The following is a 16593-nucleotide window of genomic DNA, read 5'->3' as shown; positions in this document are numbered from 1 at the left end:
AAAAAAAGGAAGTTGTTGTTCTCTCCTCTGCCAGGGTAGATAAGGGTGTGTGTGCGCCTGTGTTTAAAGAGAGGGATAGCCGACTTCTCTCTCTCACAGCAGCCAGATCCCTACAGAAACCAGCCTTTCTTCTCTTTGAATATTAAATACAGACACGTTCAGTCATATGACATAGTTTTTGTCCAAACGCGTTTGGACAAAAACTGAGGAAAGGAACATCAAAAGGAATACTAGGCGTTGCTATTGGAAACAAGAAATAAAAACCAAATAAATGGTTAGGCTACCTCTCATGCTGAGGCAAGTCTGGAGGACAGAGTCATTTACTTTGGTGAAAACACAGGCAAGGCCTGATCTAGAAAAATGTACGCACATTGACAATGGTATGGGTATATAGCCTCAGCCCACATCTTAACTGCACCCAAGCACTGGAACAAACGGAACTACTTTGCTGTTGGAGAGATATGAAGAGATCAGAGTGTGCTACTGCTTCTGTCCCACACCAGAGTGGAGCTCAACTCCATTTAAATCCAGAAAGTTAACCACATTCCAAAATTACAGGTTGACACGGGAACAGGAACCCTGCGGGGCTTGCGGATCCGTGGGATTCCAGCAGGAATGGGACTCATGTTCAGGACAGGATCGACAGTCTATAGATACAGACAGTATAGGAACAGTTAGAAACAGAGTTTGACACAGAGGTGAAATACCTGCTATATGCTGATGACTTGGTACTTCTATCACCAACCAAAAAAGGTCTTCAATAGAACATTAATATTCTACAGCAATATTGCCATAATTGGGCCCTGGCAGTAAATGTCCAAAAAACGAAAAATCATGATTTTCCAAAAGAAAACCAGATGTCAGAAACACAAATATAAATTCACCCTGAACAACACCATCATTGAACACACTAAAAATTACACCTACCTTGGTCTGACCATATCTGCATCGGGAAACTTTAATATGGCAGTGAATGCACTCAAAGAAAAAGCCCGCAGAGCATTGAATGCAATAAAAATGAAATTATTCAAAATCAACATCCCAAGTAGAATTTGGACCAAAATATTTGACAGTGTAATCCTACTAATAGCTCTTTACGGAAGTGAGGTTTGGGGGCCACTCAATAAACTGGACTTTAAAATGTGGGACAAACATCCAATTGAAGCCCTACATGCAGAATTCTGTCGGGAAATCCTACAAGTCCAGAGAAATAAACCAACTAATGCATGTAGGGCAGAATTGGGCCGCTTTCCAGTAATAATGAAAATACAGAATAGATCATTAAAATTTTGGCTACATCTAAATTCAAGTCCAAATTCAAGTCTGCAATTTAAAGCACTCCAAACACAAGAGCTGAGCCCAGAAACGAGCCCTCTCAGTCAGCTGGTGTTGGACCTCACCAACCAAGCTGACACCAGCACTGCTTTAAAAGAAAGAATTCAAATAAACTAAATCATGAACCAATCAAAGGACTCATATTTACAACATTGGAAAAATGAAACAAAATCCCAAAGCCGACTAAACAGAGAATATGAATTGGCTGATTATCTCTACTCTGTCAGAGATACGAAGCAGAGACAGATCCTTACCAAGTACAGGCTGAGTGACCAGCGATTGGCAATAGAAACCGGCAGACATAAAAAGACATGGCTGCCCAAAGAGGAGCGTGTACGTGGTCACTGCACGACAGGGGAGGTAGAGACAGAGATGCACTTTCTCCTGTACTGTGAGAAATATTCCTCACAAAGAGATTCATTATTCACAGAAACGACTACATGTATTCCAAATTTGAACTTATTAAACCCAGAGGAAAAACTAAAAATACTCATGGGCTCCTCTTGCAGCCAAATATGTATTTGCCTGCCATAGCCTGAGGGACACAGAATAATAACATCTGCATAGTAAGCAGTAACTTACTTATTATTATTGTTGTTTATCATTCCAAATAGTAGTGGTATGGGTGGTAATGGTAATGATAGCAGTTTAGTGATGGTGGTGGTAGTAGTAGTAGTAGTAGTGGTAGTAATGATGATAGTAGTTGTAGTACTGATGTAATGGTGAAGATGACCGTTATTTATTTAGTTATAGATTCATTTTCCATATTTAGATTTTTATATTTATTACATTCTACTATTATTTTATTGTTATTATTTTTATATTTAATTTTGTATTATTATTTACTGCCATTTTATATTATTATTTGTTATTGTATTACAATGTATATTGTATACATTGTTGCTTTGGCAATATTGACAATGTTTTTCATGCCAATAAAGCAGCTTGAATTTGAAATTTGAGTTAGAAATATGCAGTCGAGCTAAATGTCTTCTATGCTCATTTCGAGGCAAGCAACACTGGACCATGCATGAGAACACAAGCTATTCCAGAAGACTGTGTGATTTCGCTCTCCATGGCTGAAGTCAGTAAAAAAGGTTAACATTTGCAAGGGTGCGGGGCCAGACGTAATACCAAGAAGTGTACTCAGAGCATGCGCTGACCATGTGGCAAGTGTCTTCACTGACATTTTTAACCTATCCCTGACCCAGCAGACCAGCATATAATTTGTAAATGGTTGCCTTAAGAGGGCGCGCTACGAATTGTTCATTGAACATCCATTCAGCCCATAAGTCACGATGTGAGAGAGTGGGCATGATGGTTTGACAGTGAATAACTAAATAATAGAAAGTAATAATAGCAAGCAGCCCTGTCTTACCACATGCTCACTTAGTTAACTGGCTAATTAGGCTCTATCTAGCCTGCAAGGTAGTTACCTTCAGATAGCTAACTAGCTAGGCTATCTTTACTTTTACCCAAGTATGACAATTAAGTACTTTTTCCACCACTGGCTGTAACCTAACAAAATGTGGAAAAAGTCAAGGGGTCGGAACACTTTCAGAAGGCACTATGTGCAAACACTCGACTTGCGCAAAAGTGAACTCATCTTTGATGCAAAAAGCAAGACATGCAGATCTATCATTAAAGCCGCCATGTGATTGCTTGCATTCATGATGAAATAAGATTGTTTGCTAGCTAGCTAAATTCTAACGTGTGTGTGTGTGTGTGTGTGTGTGTGTGGTGTGTCTCTAAAACCAGTGCAGCAAGCATCTTTCTGCATTAACACTCAGTTATCTTCTTCCTTCGACACTTATTCTTCACATATTGTCTTGGTTTTCTTTAATCCAGGCTTTGTCTCCGTTTTGTTTTTGTTACCAAATCCAACCAGGTTTTGACTGAAATGTCATGTTTAGCAAACTTCCTGAGTTTTACTCTCCCAATGTCTCTATGGAGATAGCTATGTAATTGTAAAGGTTTTGAGTTGGACTTCTGTCACTCTTTGCGTTATACTTTCTTGGATATCCAGGCCCAGGTCCCAGGTCTGTGCTGTCTTGCCAACTGTCTCTCCAATGACCATATGGCATAGGAGTTGGCTAAACAGCACACATGCATCTGGGACCAAGCTAGATTTTAATTTAACCTTTATTTAACTAGGCAAGTCAGTTAAGAACTAAATTCTTATTTACAATGACGGCCTACCCCGGTCAAACCCTCCCCTAACCCGGACGACACTGGGCCAATTGTGAGCCGCCCTATGGGACTCCCGATCACAGCCGGTTGTGATACAGCCTGGGATCGAACCAGGGTCTGTAGTAACACCTCTAGCACTGAGATGCAGTGCCTTAGACCGCTGTGCCACTCGGGAGCATCAGTAGGGGTGAGCTCCAGGCTATCCAGGACGTACATGCCAGGCCGTGTCTGAGAAAGACTCAAGCCACCCGAGACAAGAACTGTTCTCCATGCTCCTATCCAGCAGACGCTACCGGTGCATCAAGGCTCAGACAGACTCTTAAAACAGGCTTCTATCCCCTGGCCATAAGAGTGTTAAATGGCTAACAACTACTGCTCTCCCTCTCCCACAGACTATCCACACTGACTCTATGCCCATCCACATACCTTTACCCTATCAGACACAACCTACCCTGCTTCTAAAATGATTGATTCGATTTTACTCCATTACGCTGTAGTCCATTGATTACCATTAGTATTAATCTATTTATCCTGCTACTGGTCACTATTACTCCATGTACTGTATATATTACCATAAGTATTTATATATTCCTGCTACTGGTCACTATTACTCCTGGTTACATGTACTGTATATTACCATAAGTATTTATATATTCCTGTCTTTAACTCTCATAGTTCTTGTGTGGTTTTTATTTTGACATTTATTATATTTTCTATTATCTATATTATTATTATTTATATTATCATCTATATTATTATCATCGTTATTATTATCATTATCTATATTATCATCTATATTATTATCATCTATATTATCATTATCTATATTTACATCTATATTATTATAATCTATATTATCATTATCTATATTTATATTATCTATATTATTATCATCATCTATATTATCAATATTTATATCAATATCTATATTATCATTAATATTATTTATATTATATTCTCAGTTATATCTATTTATTATTACTATTATCATAAGTATTATCATTATCCATATCATTTATATCATTATTATCTATATTAATATCATCATATTATTGATATTATTATCATAATTTTATTATTATCATCATCACTATCATTATCTATATCATCATCATCATCATATTATTGATATTATATAATCATTATTATCATCCTTGCCTTGCTGGAACGAGATTTCAAGGTAAGAATGTCACTGTACTGTTTTACACCTGTTGTATCCTGTGCACGTGGCGAATAAACTTTGAAACTCAAAACTCACCTCCCTCTGTCTCTCCCAGCTCTCTGCACACACAGCTTTCCTGTTCCTTTCTCCCTCTCTGCTAAAGATATAGTTTACCTAGGTCTGGGGTGATTATGTTAACCCCGGCAGGCATCACCAGCCAAAAATCTGGAAAACAGCTGTGCCTTCTGGGAGCTGTGGTCTGCTTCCCTCCAATTTGGTGGTTCCAGCAGGACTGTGTGTCCCTGTGTCAACAGTTTTAAATACTCCTCAGGATAGAAAGACACTATGGTTGTGTGGTATCCAGATGTTCATATCGTTCCTGTACGATACCAGGGTAGATGGTATTACTGGCAGAGCACACAAGGAGCAATATTTTTATTTTGAGAGGGGACGCTCTAGAGCGAGATGGGACAAGGACATCCCGCCCGGCCAAACCCTCCCCTAACCTGGACGACGCTGGGCCAATTGCGCCTCATGGGGCTCCCTGTCGCGGCCGGCTGCGGCACAGCCCGCGATCGAACCTCGCATCTGTAGTAACGCCTCTAGCACTGCAATGTGTTGCCTTAGACCGCTGCGCCACTTGGGAGGCCTAACACCAAGAAATTTGATCTGGCAAGCTAGTCAAATAGCTAGCAAGTTAGCAAACCAAATGCATAGCTGTAGTCCTGAGCTGGAGAGAATTTATTTGGCACATCTTAGATAGTTAACTTATAGTTGTAAGCAGTGAAGCAGCACGCATTCCCCGGGACTTCAAAATACCCCGTTATACATATATACAGTATACTGCCCAAGCCTGGGACTACCTTATAGAACACACATTTATTGTCCATCAAAACATACAATAACAAATAAAATGTATGTTTTTAAATAGGGTGAACTATTGCAGAAGAAGAGCCAGACAAGCAAGGATTTAAGTATCGGCCTACCTCTGAGATTGACTAGGGAGGGTGGGTCTAGGTGAGGGTGGGAGAAACGGGGCTTACGCCTAGCTGTAAGGCCCCAGCCCGTCCGTCTCATGCTCTGTGCGTCTGGAATGTAAACAGCACAGGGTTTTCAGACAAAACATCTCAAGTCTGTCGCTTTTATCCTTCACGTTACAGTTGGAGGAGAAACACAAATAGACCTTGACAGCACAGCCAGATAGCTAGCTCAGCACGAGTCTCGACTCAGCTTGAACAATAGCAGACGGTTGCAGAAAGTTAGGATATAGTGACTGCATAGGAGGTGTGAGTTTGAGTCAACTGCAAGCTCTGCTCTCTCAACTCAGCTTGTATAAGATAGATGGCAGGAGTTTGCAGACTGAGGTTAGGCTATAGACTGCATACTAGGTCTCAGTTTTAGTAAGCTTCCTTTGTCTGCCGTGCTAATACAAGAGACAGCTGAAAAACTAATGACTACACCTTCGTTATCTAAGGGTTTTTTTGTTTTGTGGATTTCCTGTTTTTGATTGGCTTATTTACCTAGATAAGAGAGCAGATTTGAAAACAATTTGGATGTATTCTTTCTGAAGGATTATTTTCTCAGTTTTAAAAACAAACCTCTGGATGTTTTCACTATGAAAAAGACAAAAGGAACCCATGAACTTCACCTCATGGTTGAATAAATAAACTCTCAAAAGGCATAAACCCTCCGAGACAAATCAAGGGTCATCAAATCTCTTCACTGTATCAGAGTGAGTAGGCTAATCGACAGGGACTAAAGAGATTGTGAACATGAAGAGTGAAGACTTACTTCAACTGAATGTTCCTTCAGAGATTATAATATAAATAAATATAGGACAGCAGAGGCTTACATCCTCTAACTAACAAGTCCTCCTGGCCAGGGGTTGCCTTTTGCAGAATATCAGTCTGTCCCTGATGTTTTTCCTGGAGCGAAGTGGCTTCTTTGCTGCCCTTCTTGACATCAGGGTATCCTCCAAAAGTCTTCGCTTCACTGTGCATGCAGATGCACTCACACCTGCCTGCTGCCATTCCTGAGCAAGCTCTGTACTGGTGGTGCTCCGATCCAGTACAGAGCACCACCAGTACAGAGCTTGCTCAGGAATGGCAGCAGGCAGGTGTGAGTGAATGAACTTCAGGAGACGGTCCTGGCACTTGCTGGACTTTCTTTGGTGCCCTGAAGCCTTCTTCACAACAATTGAACCCTGCTCCTTGAAGTTCCTGATGATCCGATAAATGGTTGATTTAGGTGCAATCTTACTGGCAGCAATATCCTTGCCTGTGAAGCCCTTTTTGTGCAAAGCAATGACGATGGGACGTGTTTCCTTGCAGGTAACCATGGTTGACAGAGGAAGAACAATGATTCCAAGCACCACCCCCCTCCTTTTGAAGCTTCCAGTGTTATTCGAACTCAATCCGCATGACAGAGTGATCTCCAGCCTTGTCCACATCAACACTCACACCTGTGTTAACGAGAGAGTCACTGACATGATGTCAGCTGGTCCTTTTGTGGCAGGGCTGAAATGCAGTGGAAATGTTTTTTGGGGGAATCAGTTCATTTGGATGGCAAAGAGGGACTTTGCAATTAATTGCAATTCATCTGATCACTCTTCATAACATTCTGGAGTATATGCAAATTGCCATCATACAAACTGAGGCAGCAGACTTTGTGAAAATTAATATTTGTGTCATTCTCAAAACTTTTGGCCACGACTGTAGTTCAGCACCAGAGTTCAGGTAGGGACTTGAGTCTACGCTGAGAGTGGCAGTGTGAAGGTCTGCATCTGAGAGACCACAGTCTGGCAGCTGTGCCTATTAGGGTTGCAAAGGGTCGAAGACATTCTGGAAATTGTTCCAAAAATTTCCATGGGAAAATAAACCCGGGAATATTGGGAAATTTGCTTAAATTTATTTTTAAAAAGTTTGCTTATAACAGTGAACCTTTATTGTGAGATACACACGGCAATTCTAGGTCTTGTGGAATATCTTGGTTAAACTATCTACAATTCAATGGAATTGTAACCCTCTGCATGTACAGTGCATTCTTCCATCACATGTACAGCTGATTCTCAAGATCTTGCACACTAATGAGAAGCTATTGAGCCCACACTCCTACACTGTCTGAGCCAAGGACTACATGCTTTCTGGTAAGTTGTGATTACAATACTGGGTGGGATGAATATATTTTATATATGACATTACATGATTTTCTGTTAACTAAAAAAGAAAAGTCCCTTTTTGAGGACCCTGTCTTTCAAAGAATTCGTAAAAATCCATATAACTTCACAGATCGTCATTGTAAAGGGTTTAACCTCACTAGGGTAGGGGGCATCATTCGGAATTTTGGATGAAAAGCGTGCCCAAAGTAAACGCCTGCTACTCAGGTCCAGAAGCTAGGATATGCATATAATTGGTAGATTTGGATAGTAAACACTAACGTTTCCAAACCTGTTAAAATAATGTCTGTGAGTATAACATAACTGATATGGCAGGCAAAAACCTGAGGAAAATCCATCCAGGAAGTGATATTATTTTGAAATGCCTGTTTTTCCATTTAAAGCATATCCACCATACAAAGACTTATGAAGCAGTTCACTGTCCCTATGGCTTCCACTACATGTGGCCAGTCTTTAGGCATTGTTTCAGGCTTTTACTCTGAAAAATGAGAGAGAAACACCACTTTTCAATGAGAGGACAGTGGAAATTTCCAGACATGAGTCCTGCGTGTGACCGGGAGCGTGCCTTTCTTGTTTTTCCTTTTCTATTTTTCACCTTTATTTAACCAGGTAGGCAAGTTGAGAACAAGTTCTCATTTACAACTGTGACCTGGCCAAGATAAAGCAAAGCAGTTCGACACATATTACACAGAGTACACATGGAGTAAAACAAACATAGTCAATTGACGAAGCTATTGTTCGGTTGAAATATGATCGATTATTTATGACAAAAACAACCTGAAGATTGATTATAAACATCGTTTGACATGTTTCATACAAACGTTTATGGTAGTTTTTAGATTTTTCGTCTGTTGTGACCGTGCTTTGCTCCAATGGATTACTGAACAAAATGCACCAACAAAACAGAGGTTTTTTAATATAAAGAGGGACTTGATTGAACAAAACTAACATTTATTGGGTAACTGGGAGTTTTGTGAGTGTAACAATATGAAGATCAAAGGTAAGTGATTAATTTTATTGCTATTTCTGACTTTTGTTACTCGTCTACTTGGCTGGTTACTGTTTGCATTGATTTGTCTGCTGGGCGCTGTTCTCAGATAATCGCATGGTTTGCTTTCGCCTTCAAGTCTATTTGAAATCTGACACCGTGGTTGGATTAACCTGTTATGGATAGGGGGCAGTATTTGCACGGCCGGATAAAAAACGTACCCGATTTAATCTGTTTATTACTCCTGCCCAGAAACTAGAATATGCATATAATTTTGATTTGGATAGAAAACACCCTAAAGTTTCTAAAACTGTTTGAATGGTGTCTGTGAGTATAACAGAACTCATATGGCAGGCCAAAACCTGAGAAGATTCCAAACAGGAAGTGCCCTCTCTGACCATTTCTTGGCCTTCTTTAGCCTCTTTATTGAAAACAGAGGATCTCTGCTGTAACGTGACACTTTCTAAGGCTCCCATAGGCTCTCAGAAGGCACCAGAATGTTGAATGATGACTCTGCAGTCCCTGGATGAAAAACAGTAGCGCATTTGGATAGTGGTCGATCTGAGAACAATGAGACGGGAGCGCGCATGCACGTGAAGAGTCCATTTGACATTTTCAGTCTTTGAACAAAAACGACGTCTCCCGGTCGGAATATTATCGCTATTTTACGAGAAAAATCGCATAAAAATTGATTTTAAACAGCGTTTGACATGCTTCGATGTACGGTAATGGATTATTTTGACATTTTTTGTCACGATACGCGCCGGCGCATCACCCTTCGGATAGTGTCTTGAACGCACAAACAAAAGGCCGCTATTTGGATATAACTATGGATTATTTGGAACCAAACCAACATTTGTTGTTGAAGTAGAAGTCCTGGGAGTGCATTCTGACGAAGAACAGCAAAGGTAATCCAATTTTTCTTATAATAAATCTGAGTTTGGTGAGTACCAAACTTGGTGGGTGTCAAAATAGCTAGCCTGTGATGGCCTGGCTATCTACTCAGAATATTGCAAAATGTGCTTTCACCGAAAAGCTATTTTAAAATCGGACACCGCGATTGCATAAACGAGTTCTGTATCTATAATTCTTAAAATAATTATGTTTTTTGTGAACGTTTATCGTGAGTAATTTAGTAAATTCACCGGAAGTGTTCGGTGGGAATGCTAGTTCTGAACGTCACATGCTAATGTAAAAAGCTGGTTTTTGATATAAATATGAACTTGATTGAACAAAACATGCATGTATTGTATAACATAATGTCCTAGGAGTGTCATCTGATGAAGATCATCAAAGGTTAGTGCTGCATTTAGCTGTGGTTTTGGTTTTTGTGACATATGCTAGCTTGAAAAATGGGAGTCTGATTATTTCTGGCTGGATACTCTCCTGACATAATCTAATGTTTTGCTTTCGTTGTAAAGCCTTTTTGAAATCGGACAGTGTGGTTAGATAAAGGAGAGTCTTGTCTTTAAAATTGTGTAAATAGTCATATGTTTGAAAAATGGAAGTTTTCGGATTTGAGGAATTTGTAATTCGCGCCACGCCCTATCATTGGATATTGGAGCGGTGTTCCGCTAGCGGAACATCTAGATGTAAGAGGTTAACAAGAAGTTCATCTTTAAACCGATGTATAACACTTGTATGTTTCATGAATTTTTATAATGAGTATTTCTGTTTTTGAATTTGGCGCTCTGCAATTTCACTGGATGTTGGCCAGGTGGGATGGTAGCGTCCCACACCCCCTAGAGAGGTTAAACACTGTTTCCCATGCTTGTACAATGAACCATAAAAAATTCATGAACATGCAAATTGCAATGTCCGTACTGTGAGACGCCTAAGACGCCACTACAGGGAGACAGGACGGACAGCTGATCATCCTCGCAGTGGCAGACCACGTGTAACAACACCTGCACAGGATCGGTTCATCCGAACATCACACCTGCGGGGACAGGTACAGGATGGCAACAACAACTGCCAAAGTTACACCAGGAACGCACAATCCCTCCATCAGTGCTCAGACTGTCCGCAATAGGCTGAGAGAGGCTGGACTGAGGGCTTGTAGGCCTGTGGTAAAGCAGGTCTTCACCAGACATCACCGGCAACAACATCGCCTATGGGCACAAACCCCGCCCAAGTGAACAGACATTGGTTGCAAACTATGAAACATGCCCTTCTCTTCACCCCGATATAAGCCCGTTGACAAAAATCCAACTTGCTGTTCCAAGGACGTGAGGACTTGCGGTCCCCACGTTGAAAGGACAAAGATCACCTACAGAACTAAGCCAATCTCAGCGTGAGCTCTGGTTGAACGACAAGAACCTAACGAAATTAGCATCGAATCTCAACGTGAAGGTGACGATCTACACGCCAGAAGGATGAATTGACTATACCAGCCAGAATATAGCATGAGCATATAGCATGGCAACTTGGTGAACAACTCTTATTCACTAAAGAAGTGATACCTCCTAGCCGTTGCGTTAGCAACAGCAGCTGTAAACGTGGGCTAGGAAAGGACGGACAAAGTTACTGTTCCACCACCAGACATTCTTCAAATGGACAACCCGGCTCAGAGTAAATATTTATTGCATTTTCTTTTTCCAAATGGGCGCTTATTTAGAATGCATAAGATTCTGTATTTACGATAGCATAGCTTCTCCCTTTGTTACTCAGTCTTCCCGCACTCTCATTCAAACCCAACCCCCTGTCTTTGTGTAACCAGCCGTCATATCGGTTCCGTCCACCAGGGACGTTTTCTTGTATGACATAATTTGTAATCAATGTATGATCCATTCTGTGTATGTGTAATTCTGTGTGATTGTTTAGGTATTTAGTAAATAAATAATTAAACCACATTTTGTATTGCTGATTCAACTTGTTATCCAGGGTTTGTGAAGATAACCAAGAATTTACAACTTTCAGATGAGACTGAATAAGGTGACGATTAAATATTGACTGCTATTGAGGTAAAAGATTACCAGGTCTTGAAGAGTTTATTCGGAAGATAACAGCTCTATAAACATTCTTTCGTGGTGCCCCGACTTTCTAGTTAATTACATTTAAATATTACCTTCCCTGTAGCTCAGTTGGTAGAGCATGGTGTTTGCAACACATGGTGTTTGCAACGCCAGGGTTGTGGGTTCGATTCCCACGGGGGGCCAGTACGGAAGAAAAAAATTATAATAATAAAATGTATGAAATGTAAGTCGCTCTGGATAAGAGCGTCTGCTAAAATGACTAAAAATGTAAAATGTAACAAATGATTAGTGTAGAAAATGCCCATGGAGTTGGTGGAATAATCCTTTAATTCATTGCCACTTACTCAGCTGGGCCAGGGGCGCTTTAATTAGGTCAGGTGGAAATGTCCGACAGATCGCAACTCCATAATCAGGTAATATTTACAGAGAAATTATTTTATAGAATAGCATGTCATATCACTTAATCTGGCATAGCCAAAGACACGACACTGCATTGTTGGTTATGGGCTCGTAAGAAAGGTCGACCGATTATGATTTTTCAACGCCGATACCGATTATTGGAGGACCAAAAAAAGAGGCGATACCGATTAATCGGACGATTTTTTAAAATGTATTTATTTCTTTGTAATAATGACAATTATAACATACACATCAATAAAATCAATTTAGCCTCAAATAAATAATCAAATATGTTAAATTTGGTTTAAATAATGCAAAAACAAAGTGTTGGAGAAGAAAGTAAAAATGCAATATGTGCCATGTAAAAAAGCTAATGTTTAAGTTCCTTGCTCAGAACATATGAAAGCTAGTGGTTCCTTTTAACACGAGTCTTCAATATTCCCAGGTAAGAAGTTTTAGGTTGTAGTTATTATAGGAATTATAAGACTATTTCTCTCTATACCATTTGTATTTCATATACCTTTGACTATTGGATGTTCTTATAGGCACTTTAGTATTGCCAGTGTAACAGTATAGCTTCCGTCCCTCTCCTCGCCCCTACCTGGGCTCGAACCAGGAACACATCGACAACAGCCACCCTCAAAACATCGTTACCCATTGCTCCACAAAAGCCGCGGCCCTTGCAGAGCAAGGGGAACAACTTCTTCAAGGTCTCAGAGCGAGTGACGTCACCGATTGAAACGCTATTAGCGCGCACCCCGCTAACTAGCTAGCCATTTCACATCGGTTACACCAGCCTAATCTCGGGAGTTGGTAGGCTTGAAGTCATAAACAGCTCAATGCTTGAAGCACAGCGAAGAGCTGCTGGCAAAACGCACAAAAATGCTGTTTGAATGAATGCTTGCTTACGAGCCTGCTGCTGCCTACCACTGCTCAGTCAGGCTGCTCTATCAAATCATATACTTAATTATTACATAACCCACAGAAATACGAGCCTTAGGACATTAATATGGTCAAATCCGGAAACTATCATTTCAAAAACAAAACGTTTATTCTTTCAGTGAAATACGGAACTGTTCCGTATTTTTTCTAATGGGTGGCATCCATAAGTCTAAATATTCCTGTTACATTGCACAACCTTCAATGTTATCTCATAATTACGTAAAACTCTGGCAAATTAGTTCGCAACGAGCCAGGCGGCCCAAACTGTTGCATATACCCTGACTCTAGTTTAATATTGCCTGCTAACCTGGATATCTTTTAACTAAATATGCAGGTTTAATAAAATATACTTCTGTGTATTGATTTTAAGAAAGGCATTGATGTTTATGGTTAGGTACATTCGTGCAGCGATTGTGCTTTTTTCGTAAATGCGCTTTTGTTAAATCATCCCCCGTTTGGCGAAGTTGGCTGTCTTTGTTAGGATGAAATAGTCTTCACACAGTGCGCAACGAGCCAGGTGGCCCAAACTGCTGCATATACCCTGACTCTGTTGCACAGAACGCAAGAGAAGTGACACAATTTCCCTAGTTAAACGAAATTCATGTTAGCAGGCAATATTAACTAAATATGCAGGATTAAAAATATATACTTGTGTATTGATTTTAAGAAAGGCATTGATGTTTAATGGTTAGGTACACATTGGTGCAACGACAGTGCTTTTTTCGCGAATGCGCTTGTTAAATCACCCGTTTGGCAAAGTAGGCCATGATTCAATGATAAATTAACAGGCACTGCATCGATTGTATGCAACGCAGTCTCCTCATGGAGTGCAATGTAATCGGCCATGATAAGTGTCCAAAAATGCCGATTACCGATTGTTATAAAAACTTGAAATCGGCCCTAATTAAAATCAGCCATTCCGATTAATCGGTCGACCTCTACTACAGACAGTTAGTCCTGCTATAGGCATAGTTACTATACCAGAGAGTGTTAGTCCTACTATAGGCATAGTTACTATACCACAGAGTGTTAGTCCTACTATAGGCATAGTTACTATACCACAGAGTGTTAGTCCTAGTATAGGCATAGTTACTATACTACAGACAGTTAGTCCTGCTATAGGCATAGTTACTATACCAGACAGTTAGTCCTGCTATAGGCATAGTTACTATACCACAGTGTTATTCCTACTATAGGCATAGTTACTATACCACAGTGTTATTCCTACTATAGGCATAGTTACTATACCACAGAGTGTTAGTCCTACTATAGGCATAGTTACTATACCACAGAGTGTTAGTCCTACTATAGGCATAGTTACTATACCAGAGAGTGTTAGTCCTACTATAGGCATAGTTACTATACCACAGAGTGTTAGTCCTACTATAGGCATAGTTACTATACCACAGAGTGTTAGTCCTACTATAGGCATAGTTACTATACCACAGAGTGTTAGTCCTACTATAGGCATAGTTACTATACCACAGAGTGTTAGTCCTACTATAGGCATAGTTACTATACCAGACAGTTAGTCCTACTATAGGCATAGTTACTATACCAGACAGTTAGTCCTACTATAGGCATAGTTACTATACCAGACAGTTAGTCCTGCTATAGGCATAGTTACTATACCAGACAGTTAGTCCTACTATAGGCATAGTTACTATACCACAGAGAGTTAGTCCTACTATAGGCATAGTTACTATACCAGACAGTTAGTCCTACTATAGGCATAGTTACTATACCACAGACAGTTAGTCCTACTATAGGCATAGTTACTATACCAGACAGTTAGTCCTACTATAGGCATAGTTACTATACCAGACAGTTAGTCCTACTATAGGCATAGTTACTATACCAGACAGTTAGTCCTACTATAGGCATAGTTACTATACCAGACAGTTAGTCCTACTATAGGCATAGTTACTATACCAGACAGTTAGTCCTACTATAGGCATAGTTACTATACCAGACAGTTAGTCCTACTATAGGCATAGTTACTATACCAGACAGTTAGTCCTACTATAGGCATAGTTACTATACCCAGAGAGTTAGTCCTACTATAGGCATAGTTACTATACCAGACAGTTAGTCCTACTATAGGCATAGTTACTATACCAGACAGTTAGTCCTACTATAGGCATAGTTACTATACCAGACAGTTAGTCCTACTATAGGCATAGTTACTATACCAGACAGTTAGTCCTACTATAGGCATAGTTACTATACCAGACAGTTAGTCCTACTATAGGCATAGTTACTATACCACAGAGTGTTAGTCCTGCTATAGGCATAGTTACTATACCACAGAGAGTTAGTCCTACTATAGGCATAGTTACTATACCACAGAGTGTTAGTCCTACTATAGGCATAGTTACTATACCACAGACAGTTAGTCCTACTATAGGCATAGTTACTATACCACAGAGTGTTAGTCCTACTATAGGCATAGTTACTATACCACAGAGTGTTAGTCCTACTATAGGCATAGTTACTATACCACAGAGTGTTAGTCCTACTATAGGCATAGTTACTATACCACAGAGTGTTAGTCCTACTATAGGCATAGTTACTATACCACAGAGTGTTAGTCCTACTATAGGCATAGTTACTATACCAGACAGTTAGTCCTACTATAGGCATAGTTACTATACCACAGAGTGTTAGTCCTACTATAGGCATAGTTACTATACCACAGAGTGTTAGTCCTACTATAGGCAAAGTTACTATACCACAGAGTGTTAGTCCTACTATAGGCATAGTTACTATACCACAGAGTGTTAGTCCTACTATAGGCATAGTTACTATACCACAGAGTGTTAGTCCTGCTATAGGCATAGTTACTATACCACAGACAGTTAGTCCTACTATAGGCATAGTTACTATACCACAGAGTGTTAGTCCTACTATAGGCATAGTTACTATACCACAGACAGTTAGTCCTACTATAGGCATAGTTACTGTACCACAGAGTGTCAGTCGTGAATGCAGGCAGATGGTCAGAGCCTAGCTAGGTCTACTTTCTTACAAGTGGTTGTTATCCCCACTGGACTTGAGGCTATAGTTAATAGGCCTGTAGACAGCTCAGCTCAGAGACAGGCAGCTGAAAGAAGGCTACTTATTGTAAAACACTTGTTTTTCACACCGCACAGACAGACACAGACGGCCTTCACGTGGCATGTTGTTGTTGCCTGGCAACCACATTAACAAGCGGCCAGAAGAACACTGTTGCATTTTACTTCCAACAGAAGTGCTGATTATCCTTGGACTGGAAGAGACGGAACACTTTATTTTTTATTTCACCTTTATTTAACCAGGTAGGCAAGTTGAGAACAAGTTCTCATTTACAATTGCGACCTGGCCAAGATAAAGCAAAGCAGTTCGACACGTACAAAAACACAGAGTTACACATGGAGTAAAACAACAT

At 40.2% G+C, this 16593-nt stretch overlaps 1 protein-coding gene across 10 annotated transcripts in view; it reads right to left on the bottom strand.

The window, feature by feature from the left end:
* Positions 1 to 16593, bottom strand: part of LOC106568439 (guanine nucleotide exchange factor subunit RIC1) — a 111269-nt gene that overhangs the window by 69256 nt on the left and 25420 nt on the right. The window lies entirely within an intron of this gene.

The sequence above is a fragment of the Salmo salar genome, chromosome ssa13 (genome assembly GCF_905237065.1).
Source record: "Salmo salar chromosome ssa13, Ssal_v3.1, whole genome shotgun sequence".
Classification (NCBI taxonomy): domain Eukaryota; kingdom Metazoa; phylum Chordata; class Actinopteri; order Salmoniformes; family Salmonidae; genus Salmo; species Salmo salar.
Note: the sequence above shows the minus strand (reverse complement) of the source record. Positions and strands in the feature narration are given on the sequence as shown.